The sequence below is a fragment of the Spermophilus citellus genome (genome assembly GCF_964194105.1).
Source record: "Spermophilus citellus genome assembly, chromosome: 9".
Taxonomy (NCBI): Eukaryota; Metazoa; Chordata; class Mammalia; order Rodentia; family Sciuridae; genus Spermophilus; species Spermophilus citellus.
In genome coordinates, this window is record NC_138191.1 from 130,054,728 (window position 1) to 130,071,959 (window position 17,232).

Consider the following 17,232-nt stretch of genomic DNA (forward strand, 5'->3'; position numbering starts at 1 on the left):
TTGAGTTGATCCAGTTAAACAAAGTGCCTCTAAGTGAAAGGATAATAAGTAATGAATAGTCACTAAATAATTCTTGGTGATACCTTTTGGGAATGCTCAAATGACTTAGCAACATATCTTTTTGAAAACCAAAAGGTATATCCCAATACAATAGAAAGAAAATGTCCCCCTCCAATACAATAATCTAATTAGCATTATTAAATTATCATATACTGATTTATTACTATGTCATCTTTGATAAATATGCATCTTGTGTATAATTGAGTGAAATTGGCCTGTATCCTTTTTAGCATTGTTATTGTATGACTTTAATATCCAAGCTTTATTAGCCTTGTAGAATAAATTAGGGAGTGTTTCTTCCAATAATCTGTTCTTTGAAGGTTTGGAAGGGCTCACCTGGAATGCCTATGGGGTGAGTGTATGTTCTTCTAGTCAATTACTTTTATTTATTTTGAGTTTTAATTTTTTTGGGACAAGGTCTTGCTGTGTTGCTCAGGTTGGCCTCCAACAGTGGTCAAGCAATCCCCCTACCTCAGCCTCCTGAGAAGCTGGGACTATAGGAGCCACCACTGCACTTAGATGTTTATTTATTTGCTGCTGGGTTGATCCAGGACCCTGCGCACGCTAAGTGCTATTTCTACCACTGCGCTACACCCCCAACCCCAATTTTATATACTAATTCTACTATTTTTTTTCCGAGTACTGAAGATTGAACCTAGGGTGCTCCACCACTGAGTTACACCCCTAGCCCTTTTTATTTCGAGATAGGATCTTGTTTATTTGGTTAGTCAGTCTCTCTCTCTCTCTCTCTCTCTCTCTCTCTCTCCCAGTTCCCCCATTCTTCCTCTAGTCTCCAGCTTAACACATCCACCGAGTTTCAATGATCAGATCTTTCTATTCAGCTCTTTCTGTGCCGTCTGCCTGGTCAGATATTTAGGTTTCTTGTTCTTTGCTCTCTTCTTTTATTTTTTTTTTCTATAAAAATGTCATTCTTTGGGTTTTGTATCTTACAATTCTAATATCAGAAATTCCTAGGATCCTGCATCTGTCTTTGAGGAGCTCTACTTCCCTTGCCCCCCAGTGTGTGTGTGTGTGGGGGGGGTTGGGGGGAGCCTCTGTCGGTTGGATGTAGTCTGCGGGGATCATGGAGCTCTTGGTGATACTTTCCTTCCGGAAGGATTTGCACTGTCGCTACACTGTGCACACTTGAGCTCCCTCTGAGAACCAGGGCTCAGTGGGAGTCCCAGATTCACCTCCCTGGTCTTGCAGAGAGCTGGGGCTTAGCGTCGGGCAGGTCCTCATTCCATCTGCCATCGTCACAGGAGCTGAGTGTTCCCATTCAATATTCTCCTCCCTTCCCTCACTGACCTTGGAGATTGTCCTTCTTTTCCTACAAAGCGAGCAATGCCTGGAGAAATGTTTATTGTAATTTTCCCAAGACCTAGTTATATGCAGTGGGAGGATCCTTCAGACACACTGGTTTGCCATGCTCCTGGGAGGGAATTATATGCATTTTTAATCTTTAGATTACATCAAAGAGAAAATCTGAATTAAGAGTTTTCCCCCCTTGTTCCCCAGGGATTGAACCCAGGGGCATTCAATGAGCCACATCCCCAATCCTTTCAAAATATTTTATTTAGAGACTGGGTCTCACTGATTTTTCTCAGGGCTTTACTAAATTGCTGAGGCTGGCTTTGAACTCCTGATCCTCCTACCTCAGCCTCCTGAGCTGCTGGGATAACAGGCATGTGCCACCGTGCCAGGACCCTGAATGAAGTGTTTTTGTGTTGTGTGTGTGTGTGTGTGTGTGTGTGTGTGTGTGTGTAGTTGAGGATGGAATCCAGGGCCTTGAACATGTCAGGCAAGTGCTCTACCACTGAGCTACAACCCTGTTCCTGTGTCTTTAACCCCTTTTGTACATCACTTAAGACTCAAGATTTCACCAGCAATAACATCTGGCTATATATATTTATTCATTTATTGGTTAATTTTTAGTACTGGGCATGGAATCCCAGGGCCACATTCAGGCTAGCAAAGAGCTGTACCCCTGGGCTGCACCCCAAGCCCTGCAGCTCCTAGAATTCAATATCACTGTTTTACTTTCATTCCCTTTACAATATGGTCACATTCTATTGAGGCAAGTAATACCAGTTTTCAATTTACCATAGCAATACGAAGTGGTCTGTAAAGAGGAATTAACTTCTATATGAAAAATGATTCAACTTAAAGAAACCATTAAATAAACAATCTTACTGGTTGCTATCAAATATTGCAAAAACCATATGAGAACAAGGACTAGGAAACACAGGTCAGTACCTTCCCCGTTCCTCACCTGTCAGTACCTTCACCTGTCCTCCGCAGCCCAACCCCAGAGCTCCTTCTGACCCCGTGAACAACCCAAGAAAGCTCTGTGGCCAGGGCCTCCCAGCCCCCTCCTGTGACCACCTGTCTGAGTCCCTAACTCACCCAGGACTGAAGCAAGCTCCTGAGACAAACCCAAGCCCACGCCCCCCAGGACAAGTGTCCCTTATACCTGTTTGTGCCCCCCTCAGATTTGGTCTCCTTATGTGACCTCATTGCTCTGTCTCCTGTGTCCCCCTACAGGACTTGTGTCCCTGAAAACCCGCCCGGTGTCTTCCATATAATGGGTGCTCCTCTGGCATTTGGCCAACTCTGGTTGGATTTGGACATTAAAATGGGTTGGCATAACCAGGGGGACAAGCTGAGGTGGGAGGGAGCCACCTAAAAGGCAGACCATGCACCAGGGGGTGACATCAAATGAGCTGTTGTTCCCGGGTAGGTGGATGATTTGAGTGGAGGTATTAAGACCCCAAGTGGCTGGAATTGTGTCCCTTGGGGAGTGCAGTTTAAATCCCCCCGCTCTGGGGTCTGAGAGTCAGCATGTGATCATCACTGATCACCGTGTCCAGCCACTGGGGGGCACTGAGCAGAGCCAGGTTCAGCTAATCCTGCTCCCGAGGTCACCACCAGCCCCATTTCAACACGGAGTCAGTACCCACGGAAGTGAATGGAGTCTCTGGCTGGTCCCTGCTCCTGCCTTTTGAAAGTCGATATTTATTTGCAAGATGTTGTTCCCTTTTTCTAATTCTAAGTCTTTCCTAAGACCTGGGGAAAGCACTGTGGGGATTATGTTCTTTCTGGAACTTGCTGTGGTCCAACAATTTCCCTTATTGAGTCTTTTCTTTTTCAAGTCAATGGTTATTTTTAAATACGTCTGTTTCAACAAATATTAACTGAACGACCTCTCCAGTGTGGGGTTTGAGAGCCAGGCTGTGAATCAGACTGGCTGGCTTCAAATCCCACTTCTGCCATCTGCCGTGTCCACGTCCCTTAGGCTGATATGGCCGTAGCCACTGAGTGGGGATAGCAACAGCGGCTGCCCTGGAGGGGCATGAGTGGTGCTCAGTTGAGCTCACCTGTGGAGGTACAGGGTGCTTGGTGATGGACAAGGAGATGATGATGATGGCAAGTGTCGTGCACCATGGTAGGTTCTGGGGACACCAACAGAAGTGAACTCTGGCTTGATCAGATGTAGCAGGCAGTGGTGGAATAGAGAGTGGGCAGTGCAGTGAGGAATCCGTCCCCTGGTGTGTGTTCATAGGAGGGCAAGTCTGCAGCAAGAGCCCCCCAGCCTCTCAGGAAAGGAGGTGTGACCTGCAGGTGTCCTGTCCTCGGCATGCTTCTCCTGTCCTCTGCTACTATTGGGGTCTGGAATGTTCCAGGTGAGCAGCTTCCTCTGCCACATGCTCCCTCCCATGATGCTCAGCCTCACTGGGGCCCAGAAACAATGGAGCCAGCCGCCCATGGACTGAAACCTCTGAAAATGTGAGTCTCTCTACTAAGCTGATTTCTGGAAAGGATTCCGTCACAGCAACGGAAAGCTGACTCTCATCCCCTCCATGCATGAAGCCTGCCTGGCTCGCTGTGGCTCCCCACCCCACTGTGGCCAGGTGGCTCAGTGTGTCTATTGCAGGGTCGATGTAGTAAGAAGCCTTTTGTGGCTGCACATCTTGTATCATGTCCTTTGATAACATGTTTTCAGCTTTAAAGCTATCAATTTGTTCTCTGTCTTTCCAACGTCCCTGTCTATTATGTATGTGGCCTCCAAAATAGCATCTGATAATCCTGGTCTCCTGGTATTTGTGCCGCATTATGTCAAGATCATTAACATAGGGCAAAAATTATGGCATGTCACTTCTGAGTGTATGTACTCCCCACCCCCGTTGCCCCCCCCCCCCGCCACCCCCAGCCAACTCTGGGGAAGTCAGCTCCCATGTTGTGAGCTGGCCTCTGCAGGAACCCAGTGGGCTTCCTCCAACAGCCAAGTGCGCTTAGGAGCAATTTTTTTTTTTTTAAAGAGAGAGTGAGAGAGGGGGGAGAGAGAGAGAGAGAGAGAGAGGAGAGAGAGAGAGAATTTTTAATATTTATTTTTTAGTTCTCGGTGGACACAACATCTTTGTTGGTATGTGGTGCTGAGGATCGAACCCAGGCCGCACGCATGCCAGGCGAGCGCGCTACTGCTTGAGCCCCTTAGGGGCAAATATTGAAGCTTCTATTGAACTCTGAGCTGACTGCAGTCCTGGTTGACACCTCATCTGCAACCTCATAAGAGACCCTGCCTCATAGTCACCCAGCTAATCCATGCCCAGATTCCTGACCCTCAGAACCTGCATGACAATTAATATTTATTGTTGTTGTTTGAAGTTGCCCAATTTGGGGACCATCTCTTGTGCAACAACAGAAAACAAACAAAAAAAAAAGTATGTTTTCTATCACGTCCGCACTTCCAAGGGGAGACAGGGGTGTTATTGATTGGCTTTCCACAAATCCCACGCATGATACAAGCAGAGGTGTAACAGCTGGTGGATTCCATGGGAGAAAATAGCGCAGGGTGTCTGAGCAGCCCTGAGTGTGAATCCTGCCCCTGCTGACCACCTCCAACATGGCCATGGCTGAGACTGAACCTCTCAAGCCCAGGAAGAGGGGATAATGTAAAGCTGTCCTAAGGATGAAAGGAAATCATGCTGTGGGGGGCCTGAGGCAAGCCCACCTCACAGGACCTCTGTTAGTGTGAATTACGCCAACCTTATCATGAAGTCACAGAGGTGTTGCGGGGGAACATGGCGTGGGGAGACGGGAGGACCTTGGTTCTGAGAGCCAAGTGGGATATGTTTACAAAATTGCAAATGCAGATTTGCCTTTTGGAAGTCACCCTAAATCTCGTGTTGATTTCAACAAAGTGAGCTCACATACAGCAGCTCTGTTCACAGATTTGGTTGAAGGGCATTTGGGACAACGGGTCCCTTTCAGAATGGGCCTTTTTAATTTTTCTCCCAGGATGGACAGAGTCTGATTATTTTATCAAGAGCTCCCCACCACCACCCCACAAGTGACATGTCCCCGACAGACATTCAGACGCTTGAAAGCAAGCGTAATGCCTCAGTGTGGAGTTTACTTGGCTAATTTTAAACCCCTGGGCATGCATCATAGGTACTTAGCTCCAAATTATATGGTGGACCTGGGCTTGCTTTTCTTAGGCTTCATCTGTGCAGCAGGTAAATAAAACATCCCTGTCTGTGAAGGAAACATGACAGGTCTCACGAGGCCTCCGTGTCTCCATCCTCCTCTGGCAGGGCTGCAAGTCACCTGTGTAGGCAGCTGTCATCCAGCTATGGGACAGTCTGACAGTCCTGGGATTATGAAGGGACCCAGGACAAATAATAGCCCAGGTTAATGGAGGCTACCAAACCGGGAGACAGCCTCCGGGTAAATCATTGCAAAGCCAGCCTGCTCGCTCTTCAGCCTTTGGAAATAATGGCTTAGGGGCTTAATGCAATTCCCATTTCGGCCACGAGGGGGCAGCAGGGGAGCACTCCGCCGGCCGGGCCGGGGCCAGGCAGGGACGGTTTGGCATTTTCCTGCCTGTCCCCCAGGATGACGCCTGGAGACAGGACAAATATAGAGTAAACAATTGTCGGAGCCTGCAATTTGGGTGCCAGAGCTTCAGATGTTAGCTTCTTCTCTTTGTGACTTCTTGTTTTTTTAACATCTAATGAGAGGGAAAGGCGCTGGTGTTTGGAAATAGAAATCTCCTTTTTCAGGTCAAGGTCTAGGCTCAGATTTGCCTGCTTGGAGCGGGGCCCTGTTCCTTCTCACAGGCATTAATAAACGTGTTCGCTCACAGGACGATAATGATGGAGCCTCTACCCCTACGTGCCAGGTGCTCTATGGGCCACCGGAGGGCCAAGGGCACCTGGTGGAGTGGGGAGGAGCTGGGTGGGTGGGACCGAGTGGGCAAGGTGAAGGTCCCTGGGCACTTCAGAGCCCAGGGCAGAGGGGAGGGCACGAGTGGAGGGTCTCCGGCTGTGGGCAGCCCAGGCCTGTCCACCTCTACTGCTGTCACCAGGGCCAAAGCCACTATCACCTGGGCATTCTCACCCGGCCCCCTGCTTCTCCTCAGACCCCCCTAAACATCAGTCTTGGTGACATCTGGCTCTTTGAAAATATTAATCAGATCAAGTCTGTCCCTCATGTAAGCCCCCCTGTGGTTTCCCATCACACCCCCGTCCTGGGCTCCCAAACTCGGCCTCCTCTTCCTCTCCTGGACACACCATGTTCTGACAGCCTCTCATGCCCTCTGCCTTCCAGGCACCCTGTCTTCTTTTTAATTCCAGAAATTTCCAGGCTCCTCCGTGCCTCCGGGCTCTCGGATCATTCTTCATTCTACCAGGGTCTGCTTCTCCCGCAGGAGCCCACGCAGTCCCATGGACCCTCAGCGTAGGAGGGTGCCTCGTGGGCTTCAGTCTCTGAAGGCGCCATCTTGAAACGCTCAGTAGATTTGGACTGAGGCCCCACGTTTTCGTTTTGCTCTGGGTCCTGTGAGTCGTGTCGTGGGTCCTGCCTCTGCACAAACCCTCTGTTCTCTGCAGGTCTGGGTCTTTCAGGTCTCCTCCACTCAAACCTCACCTTCTCAGAGAGACTCTGCGTGGACACCTGGCCAAAGGAGCCCTTTGATTTCCCTTCTCCTTCTCTGCTGTCTGTCCCCTCCTGTCTGCCTGTGACAGTGTCCCCATTCAAAGCCTAGAACTGCCCCCTGCCCCTGTTGTGCAGGTACCTGAGCTGAGTGGAGGAGACAGAACCAGGGAGGAGGGAGGGCTGAGTCTGCGCCGCAGGGGCCTGTGAGCCCTGGGCCTGCAGCTCACCCTCTGTGGCAGCTGCCCTCCCTGAGTGCACCCCACAGCTACTTCCTCGTCCCTGGCACTCTCAGCAGGTTCCTTCTGGGATCTGCATATAGGTCATGAGTATTTTTGCGTGTTTGTTTGTTTTCTTGGTTCAAGGTGCTGGGGCTTGAACCCACGGTCCGCCTGTACATGCCAGGCAAGCGCTTTGCCACTGAGCTACATCCTGACTTTCTTCAGTTTTTACTTTGAAACAGGTTTCCAGGATGTTGCCAAGACTGGCCTTGAACTTATGATTCCCCCTCCTGCCTCAGCCTCTTGAAGCCACCAATTCTAAAGTTTCCTATCCCAGGTGGCTGATGGCTAGAACAAACACCAGCAGCCACCTGGAGACTGGTTGGCATCAGCTTCAGAAACGTGGGAATGAAAGAGAAATGAGTCATAGGGATCTCTCTCTCGCTCTCTCTCTCTCTCTCTCTTTCTCTCTCTCTCTCTCTCTCCCTCCCTCCCTCTCTTTCTTTGTATTTGTGGTGCTGGGGACACAGCTCAGGGCCATGCACACGCCAGTCAAGTACTCCACCACTGAGCCACACCCCCAACCCTATCAGCGTAATTATCTGGTTTGGGGAATGGGGCCTCTTTATTCTCTAGTGGACAACAGAGTTGGGCACTCTTTAGTCTCATCATGTTGCACAGACTGGCTCTGGACTCCTGGGCTCGGGGCTCCTACCTCGGCCTCCTGAGCAGCAGGGACTGCAGGGGCACCCAGCTCTTCCCTTTGCTCAGCACCTGTGTGCAGACTCGGGCAGGGAAGCTCCCCCATCCCATGCCAGCATCTGTCTTCTGTCCTCTTAGGTAGCACAGACCTTCCTGCCATGGATGAGCTGTGAAATTCTAGTCCAGAACCAGAAGGAGCGAATTCTTGTCTGATGTCCATGGTTGATCCCACCCAAGTCCCCAAAGCCGGAGAAGAAATGACTGGCATTTGCCCGCCCCCTGGGAAATGGCCATGCTAAGAGGCCATCCTGGGGGCAGGGAGCAGGGTCCATGGAGGCAGGGCTGACCCTGGCTTTCCAGGTCTCTCTCTGCAGCTTCATGAGGATGGAGTCAGGCTTGTTACTGATGAAGCATTTGCAGGATCATCTCCAGGTTGGAGTGGCCCTGGGCAGGGCCCTTGAAGGGCGTCTGGAGTCTCACAGCTGCTGCCCTGAGTCTGTTTTGCTAACAGATGAGGTTTCTTCTGAAATTTCTCCAGTGCAGAAAAAAATAGCTCAGTTAAGCCTCTGGCTTCTGAGACCAAGGGTTCAACCTGCGTTGCTTTGGAATGTTCAGTTAAAATGTGACTTGATTATATCCACGCTGCTGATTGTGGCTGACTTCCCAGGGCTACAGGGCAGGGCCATCTCCCTCCTGGTCACAGGGAGGCTCTTATCCAATTTACTCAAGAAGACCTTTTTGACCATCAAGCTGTAACAAGCCCATTGGGAGGCCCACCTGGGGGGGGGGACTGAGTGAGGAGAATACTAGCTGTCCTGTGTCAGGCAGAACTGGGCATGTGTGTATGACTCCCTGTATCTACCACCAATTCATGGGGGTGTTGCTACTAACCTCATTTGATAGCAGAGGAATTTGAGTCCTAGAGACAGGTGGAGCCACAGGCTGAGTCACCCAGTTCAGAGGTGGCTTGTGGCCCAAGGATGTGTGTGTTGGAAGATTGGCCTCCAGGGTAGGAGTGTTTCTGGGGACCTTGAAGAGATGGAACCTAATGACAGGTCAATGGAGACGTACCCTTGGAGGGACTAAGGCCATTCTTAGGGGACCCTGGAGTTGATTCTTATGAAAGAATTGTTATAGAAGAATAAATCTAGCAGCCACATCCCGGTCTCTTTGACTTCCTCTCTAGTGATGTGTTCTCTTGCTCGGGTGACCTCCTGCCATGGCAATACCATCACTGTGAGGTCTTCTGTGGAGCCAAGCTGACATGGTGCATGCCCTGAACCTCCAGAATTGTGAGCTCAATAAACCTCTTTTCTTTTTAAGTATGCAGCCTCAGGTATTTCATTACAATAACAAAAAATGGATTAATAAACCCAGCTAATACATGCATCACTAGGACTGGACCCGTCCAACTCCAGTGCCCAAGTTCATGAGCATCACCCATCATGCCCATTAAACACTTTTCTGAGACAGGAAGAAAGATAGTGACCTAAATCTTGGGCTTTCCCTGCAGACTCAAGTAGGGTCCAATAGCCACAGTGAAAACAAACCACCTTATACTACCTATCTTGTCTTTGGAGGAATTTCCCCCTTTGTTCTACCCAACCAAGAACTTGACATTGAATACTGTTTCTGGCATAGACTCGGTGGGGGTGTTGCCTGGAGATGCACAGGCTGTGTTCCACTTGCTTGTCTGCTTAGTCAATTTTCTGTGGGTGTAACAACACCTGAGACTGGATCATTTAGACAGAGTAGTTTCTTTGGCTCATGTTTCTGGAGGCTGGAGGCCAAGAGCATGGCACTGACTTCTTCTTGGCTTCTGGTGAGGGCCTTCTTGCTGGATTATAACTGGCAGAGGGGCAAGAGGGCAGGAGCAAAAGAAAGCCAAGGAGGCTCAACTTGCTTTTATCACAAACCACTGGGGCAAGAATGGCACCTTCCATTAGGCCCCAGGTACCAACACTACTGCCTTGGGAATCCAGGTCTCAACATACGAGTTTTGGGGGGACACATTAAACCGTAGCACACACTGTTCACATAAACCCCCATACAAGGGCTAATTGCACTCCTGTATGCAGTGGGCCCTCAGCTGGTATTCATTGCCTTAGTGAAGTCGTTCAAAATAAAGGGAGTGAGAGGGTGAAATGAATTGGAGAAAAGGAGAAAGATGATCAAGGATAAGTACAACCAGACCAGATGTGGTTCAGTCAATGCCAACAATAGGAAAGAAAACAACTTGTATTTGTTAGCTATTGCTGCCTAACAAATGACCCCCTCCCCAATTTAGTAGCTTAAAGCCACAAACATTTATTATTTCATAGATTTTGTGGGTCAGGAATTCTGGAGCTGCTCAGCTGGGTGGTTCTGGTTCAGGCTCTCTCTTGAGACCGCAGTTCAGATGTCAGATGGGGTTGCAATTGTCTGGGGTAGAGAACCTGCATCCAAACTCACTCATGATTGTTGGGTGGGACCTCGGTTTCTCACTGAGGGCGGAGCTCTCAGCTCTATGCACATGGGTTTCTCCACAGACTGTTGGGTGTTTTTACCACATAGGAGCTGACTTCTCCCAGAGGGAGGAATTTGAGAGAGAGAAGAGAATGAGAGTGAGGGCCCAAGATAGAAGTTGCAGTCTTTTTATGACCTAGCACCAGAGATGACATACCTATGCTATTGGTTCAGGGACCATCCCAGCACAGTGGGAGAGGGGACTACACAGGGTGTGAATACTAGAAGCAGGGACCATCTTGGAAGTTGGGTACTACCCAATACCCAACAAGAACACTAACATCCTTAGAAAATAAAATTTCATAGCCAGTGCCTGGATCCACCATCTTGGTTTTCAAAAGTCTTCAGGCCCTCCAGGAATTTCAGCCAGTGAACTCTCTCCTTCCTGATAGTTGAGTGAGCCATCACGGGTAAGTTCAACCAGGCCAGATGTGGTTCAATCAATAGGGAAAAAAACTTGTATTTGTTAGCTATTGCTGCATAACAAATTAACCCTTCCCCCAATTTAGCAGCTTAAAGCTGCAAACATTTATTATCTTTGCTCTTGGCTCTTTATAGATTGGCTTTGAGCAGTTGGACTTTGGTCTTATCTCCTCTTTTTCCTTAGCCAAACTCACAGATTTCATGCATGGGATGGACCTGAGGTCTGAACACCAAAACAAGGGAAGGCTTCTCACCCTCTTATGAGACCTCTGAGAGAAGAACCTGCTAGAAACCAAGCCTTCCTCCTTCATCTAACAAGTGACATAGTTGTGTTTGGGTTTGTTGTTATCTGGGCTTCTTATGTAAGATCCTTAAACCAGCAGCTATGAAGAAGGTTAAAGTATACCAAACCTAGAGCCACTTGGGTCTGGGTTCAAAATCCAGCTTTGACACCTCAAGGTCATGAGCATGGGAAAGCTAGGTCACTTATCTCCGTAACTTGATTATTGCATTAAAAAAAAAGTGAGATAATATCTAAGTCCCAGGATTGAGGAAAGAGTTCAATTAGATGCCACGTGAAAATGGTAGCCTGGTGCCCCAAACTTAGAAGTCACCCAGTCAATGGTCATTAGCACTGAAACTATTGAACCACATAAAGAAACAACCTGAGTGCTTCGATTCCATGTTTTTCAAATTTTTTTTCAGAATGTGAATTTTTAATATAAGAAAATGCTCAGTTTCAGCTATAAAAGTGATAATTTTTAAAGATGTGCTGCAGCCTGAGCTGAGGTTTTATAACAGCCCAGAGCCTGAGAAGATTCTGAGGACCCATTTTTGCAAGGAAAGTAATGGGGGTGGAAATGATTGAGCTATAAAAATTCCAATTTGCAGTTAACTTTTCAGGAACACACTTTGTCCCTAAAGTGAGGGGCAGGTGCATCCCAGATGAGATGAAAAAGCCCCCTCACCCCCTCGCTGTTCATTCATTCCTTCATAATCGGGCAATTGGTATTTTTTTGGCCCAATAACTGCCTGTCTGCAGGTGTGATCTCTTAGAAACTATTGCCACGGACTTCCTTGTCTGAGGTTCTCGTCTGCCCCGTGCTCGCTCATCAAAGGCACATTCTTATTTTCAAGGCAGCAATTTGACCCACCCTCACTCCCCCTTCCAATACGCATTATCATTCTGTGCAGAGGTCTCCATCCCTGAGTTCCACACTTCAGGATATTGAAAGTCGCTACAACTCCAAGGCAAGTCACCCATCGACAGCTCCCGAATAACTAATCAGGATAGGGAAATGGAGCGTCACAAGGCAGAGCTCATTTTCTGCTCCAACAGGGCTCGTGATTAAGCTGAAAGGTCCCGTTCACCTTCTCTTGCATTTGAGGGTAGAGGGTAGACCAGATACCCAAGAGGACTCTGCCTGTAGGGCCTGGAAATGGGGTGATGGGTGGGTCATTAGGTGCCACTTCCAATGAGCCATACCCCCTCAAAGGTGATGAAATCCACCTCTGCTGAGGTCATTTGCTTCTTAGAGATCAGACTGCTGGCCTCCTCTTAGACACTGGAGAGACTCCAAATTCAGCCTCTCCAGTCTGAGTCGAGAGGCCCACATTCTTCTCCATTAAGCCCCATGGTGACTAACTGCATTTCCACGGGGAGCCACCTTGTCAAGATCAGAGCTCAGGGGCTGCTAAGAACCAACCTGGACTCAGGCCTGAAGCTCAAAATCTGGCCTCTCATTGCCTGTCTCCCCTCCTAAGCACCTGATTCAAGACCTTATGTGTACACAGCAAGTGCCCAATAAATGCTGACTGACTGACATGGTTTTTGCACATATAATTAGCTGGTTTTGCTCCATCGAGTTCTCTCCTTGTCACCTTTACCTCTGCCTCCGGTCACGTCAGAGGCCCAGCTGCTGCTAGAGAGAGCTAGTCTGAGGACCCCAGGAGAGGCCATGGAGCTCAGCCTCCTTCCAAGCTCCAATAAACTTATCGACTTTGAAGAAGGGCCAGGGGAGAGCCGGGAATGAAGCCGAAGGTGGAGGTTTGGGGAAGCAGGCAGAGCTGTGGGCACAGGGACCAAACTGACTCCAGCTAACGCCTCTTCCTATGGTGTGTCCCCCAGAGGCTCATGCAGTGGAAAGCTCAGTCCCCATATGGCAATGGTGACATGGTGGCAATTTCAGGAGGTGAGTTCTACTGGAAGGTAAGTAGGCTCCGTCCTCAGGAGGGGGACTAAGTCTGTCCCCTGGGAGTAGATCAGGTCTCTTCCGTGTTTGCTTGCACATGGGCCCCTCCAGACATGCCAAGTTCCCTTTTTGCTTCTCTGCCATATTATAATGCAGCCAGGAGTTGCCTGCCAAGATGCTAGCACCATGCTGTGTGGACTCTACAGCTGCCAGAATCATGAGCCAAGTGAACCTCTTTACTCTATATTTCCCAGCCTCAGGTATCCTGTTACAGCAACATGAAACAGACTAATACACCTCTCACTGAGGCTTCTTTGAGGAGCATGTTAGCCTCTTTGTGTGGAGGAAGGGCTAGAAAGAGATGGAGATTCGTTTGTCCAAGTTCCACAACTAGCAGGTGACGGAGTTAGGAATGAGACCAGGTCTACCTGACACCTCGAGCCTAAGGGATCAGCCACTTAAAGAATTCTGGGCCTGGTCACGAGGTGATCTCTGGAGAAGAGGCAGCAGAGGCCTGCTTCCTGAGACATTTTGGATTCAATTTCTGATACCACGAGCAGAGTGTAAGCTCCTAGGTATTCATGTCTTCTTGATTTGTCTCGTTTTTGCTGTGAACTAGAAGTTAGGGAGGGGAAAGACTGTCATGAGCTCGCTTTGCATCTCTGGGGTGTTTTCTCCATCACTTTGGGGCACCCGACGATGCAGTTGCGCTGTGACACTACCTACCTGGAGGTGGAGGCCAGTGCCCCAGGGCTCCCAGAAGACTGCGCCACTCCAGGTGCCCCTCAGGAGTCTCCGACCCCCCTTGCTTCCGACCCACGGGTCATGCAGCTGGGTTTCCCATGGCCCCTCCTCAGGGGTGGTGATTCCATAGAACGGCTCTTGGAAGTCAGGAGAACGTCTCACAGGGTTGTTATGAAGGATACAACCCCGGGGCAGCCCAATGGAAACCACGCACAGGGCAGGTGGGAGTCCTGGGGACAGGGGCAGGGCCTCTGGGCCCTCCCAGCTAGTCTGCCCCCATGGTATGGAACTCTGAATCTCATGATTCAAGACGTGTACAGACCCAATCCCAGCCTCCCTCCCTCCTCTGGAGGCTAGTGGGGAGCCCTGAGGGTCCCCATCCTCTACCTGCTTGTTAGGGAACCCACCCTCGGCCACCGCCTTGCATTGTACAAGCTCAGAGGTGACCTAAGGGGCTCTTTATGAATAGCAGAAGACTCTCCTATCCCTCGGGCACTTCCAGGGGTTTGCAGAGCTCCGTGCCAGGAACCAGGAGCAAAGGGCCAATGTACCTATGTATCCAAGGCGACCCTTTCAGCCCTCTGCCAGGGCAGCGCACACCTCGGATGTCCCCAGCACTTCTAATAAAGCCACTCGGCTTGACAGCAGAGGACACAGCAGCTCTGAGACTGGAGTCGCAGTGAAGCTGTTGCTTCTCCGTCCTGGCTCTGGTTATTTTCCCAGGTGCGAGACCCAAAGCCTGACTCCGGCTTCCACAGAGTTTCAGCAAAAGCGGGACTTGATTGAAGTCTCCAGAGACCACATGTCATGGTTCCTCCCGGTTCTCACTCTACCTCTCACCAGTTTGTTTCAAGGCTCCGAGCTGGTTCAGGGCCCTCCATGCACACAGGTGGTGCTTAATAAATACTCACCGCGGTCACAAAATGGCCTTGGAGGCTGCAAGCACACTACCCTCACACCATGCATCCCAGTGGAAGATAGGATGCTTCTCAGGTTCCAGAGCCTCACGAAACAGCTTCTTGCAATTCTTGGAGCAGCTTGGGTCACGTGCTGGGGTCAGAAGTGACCACCAGGAGAGGAGGTGGGTCTGTGAAAGAAAAAGTCATGCATATAAAAAGTGGTAAGGAAGGCTTTGCTCAGGCCCATGGCAACAGGCACAGGGACTACCCTGAGGGCTTTTGCAGAGAGGAGGCAGATTGCCTGCATCCCAACACAACAGGAGATGACTGAAAGGAAACCTCAGGGGTTGGGGGAGGGGGAGGGGGACTCTGGCTGAACTGACCTCGCAGGATTCCTGCCAAAGGCAGACCAGGGTAGCTAGATGCCACCTGGGCAATTTGGGAGACGGTGAACCTGGTCAGATGTCAAGGGTGGGGGGTTCTGGCTAAAACTGAGCTCTCGAGGGCACGCCCAGGACAGGGTTTACCTGAGAGCCCAGAGGAGCCCAACTGGAGTGTGGTCACCCGAAGAAAGGGGCCAGAGGAGGGCAGAGCAGAACTGGCCACCAGAAAACTGTGGGGGTGCTGGGGAGACAGTCGAGGTGCCCACATGGGGATGGGATCGGGGACCCTAAACTGAAGGCGGAGGTGTTTCCTCTGGTTGAAGGTGGCCCCTTGTAGCAGTGTTGCAAGATGGGACCTTCGAGGGGTGATAGGGTACAAGGGGGCCACCCTTGACAATGGACTCGTGCCACATCACCCTGATAAGAGGATGGGCTGGGCCCTTACACACACCCACCCATACGCACATGTGCTATCTTGTCCTTCCATCTTCCAGCATGGGATGTCATAGCAAGAAGGCCCTCACAGATGCTGGCCCCTTTCTTTTGGACTTTCTAGTCCCCAGAACTGTATGAAATAACCTCTGTGATTTTTAAATTATCCAGCCTCAGATATTCTGTTACAGCAGCTCCAAACGGACTGAGACAAAACTTAACCCCTTGAACTGCTAGGTGGCAAATTTATATGGGTTTGTTTAATCCCTGGACCCAGTACAGCTACTTAGCAAAGATTCCCCACGAAGCATCCCTAGGTGTCACCCAGCCCAAGAGCCTCATTTGAGAGATGAGATAAAGACAAGAGAGGTGAGTGATGTGTTCAAAATGACAAAACGAGTTAGAGGCTGCACCAGCCCCAGGACAGATCTGCTGAGTTCAGGGCGTAGTCTTCTGCTCAGAGCTGGATAGATGGTGACAGCCGGCCGGGTGCTGGAGCCCATGGCTGCCCACCCCTAGGAGCCTGTCAGCACACGTCAGGAATTCCACTTATCTGTTGATAAGCACAGTCCTTATAAAAAAATTAAATCATGTAAGTTACGATTAAGGTATATTTAAAACAAGGGCAATCAGGCAATCATGAATGTTCATAATAGCTATGAGTAACAGCCAAAAGGTGGAGATGGCCCAAATGCCCAGCTACCAGTGAACAAAGGTGGGATAATATTCAGCCATAAGAAGAGGTAAGGGCTTGGGTTGTAGCCCAGTGTAGAGCACTTGCCCAGCATGTTTGAGACATTGGGTTCAGTCCTCAGCACCACATAAAAATAAATAAATCTAAACAACTAAAAATATTTTTTAAAAATTTAAAAAAAGTTTAGCAGGGCAAGGTGGCACATGCCTGTAATCCCAGCAACTCGGGAGGCTGAGGAAGGAGGATCGAGAGTTCAAAGCCAGCCTCAGCAAAAGCGAGGTGCTAAGCAACTCAGTAAGACCCTGTCTCTAAATAAAATACAAAATAAGGCTGGGGATGGAGCTCAGTGGTCAGTGCCCCTGAGTTCAATCCCCGGTACTGGCTCCAAAAAAAAAATTCTTAAAAAGTTTGAAAAAGGAGGTGAGGCGCGAGGCCATGCTGGTGGAGGGATGGACTGTGAAAGCATTCTCAGTAGAAGACGCCAGACAGGAAAGGCTACAAATTATGTGGTTCTGTTTATATGAACTATCCAGAACAGGCAATTCTGTAGAGATAGAAAGCAGATCAGTGTTTCCCAGGGGGAAAGGGGGCTGGAAGTGACCACTTAATGACCAGGGGTAACCATTCTGGGTGATGAAAAGTCTGTGGCCATGGATACACAACATTGTGGATGGACTTACAGATACCAAGTCGTCGACATTAAAATAGCTTAAAATAAAAGGTAATAAAAACTCAAGGCTCATCGTTTCTTGGTTATTTTACTATTTTTAGTATTGTTCTTCTCTCTCTCTCTCTCTTTCTGGGCACTGGGAATGGAACCCAGGAATGCTCTACCACTGAACCACATCCCCAGACCTTTTAATTTTTTATTTAGAAGTTGCTTAGGGTCTTGCTAAGTTGCTAAAGCTGGCCTGGAACCTGTGATCCTCCTGTCTCAGCCTCCCCAGTCACTGGGATTACGGGCATGAACCACTGCGCCCAGCTTAGCATACTCTCGAGGTTGTTTAGATTTGTTGTCTGTGTATGGTGGAAATTATGTAAAAT

The 17,232-nt window shown here is 49.4% G+C and overlaps 1 long non-coding RNA gene across 3 annotated transcripts in view; it reads right to left on the reverse strand.

The window, feature by feature from the left end:
• Positions 1–10,187: 10,187 nt before the first annotated feature.
• LOC308655237 overlaps positions 10,188–17,232 on the reverse strand; it is a 29,172-nt gene continuing 22,127 nt past the window's right edge. For all 3 annotated transcript variants that reach the window (XR_014023429.1, XR_014023430.1, XR_014023431.1), the window contains exons 3-5: positions 14,692–14,867; positions 13,763–13,917; positions 10,188–10,806 (exon numbers count right to left, since the gene is read on the reverse strand). This is a non-coding gene — a long non-coding RNA (uncharacterized lncRNA). The remainder of the gene's footprint in view (positions 10,807–13,762; positions 13,918–14,691; positions 14,868–17,232) is intronic.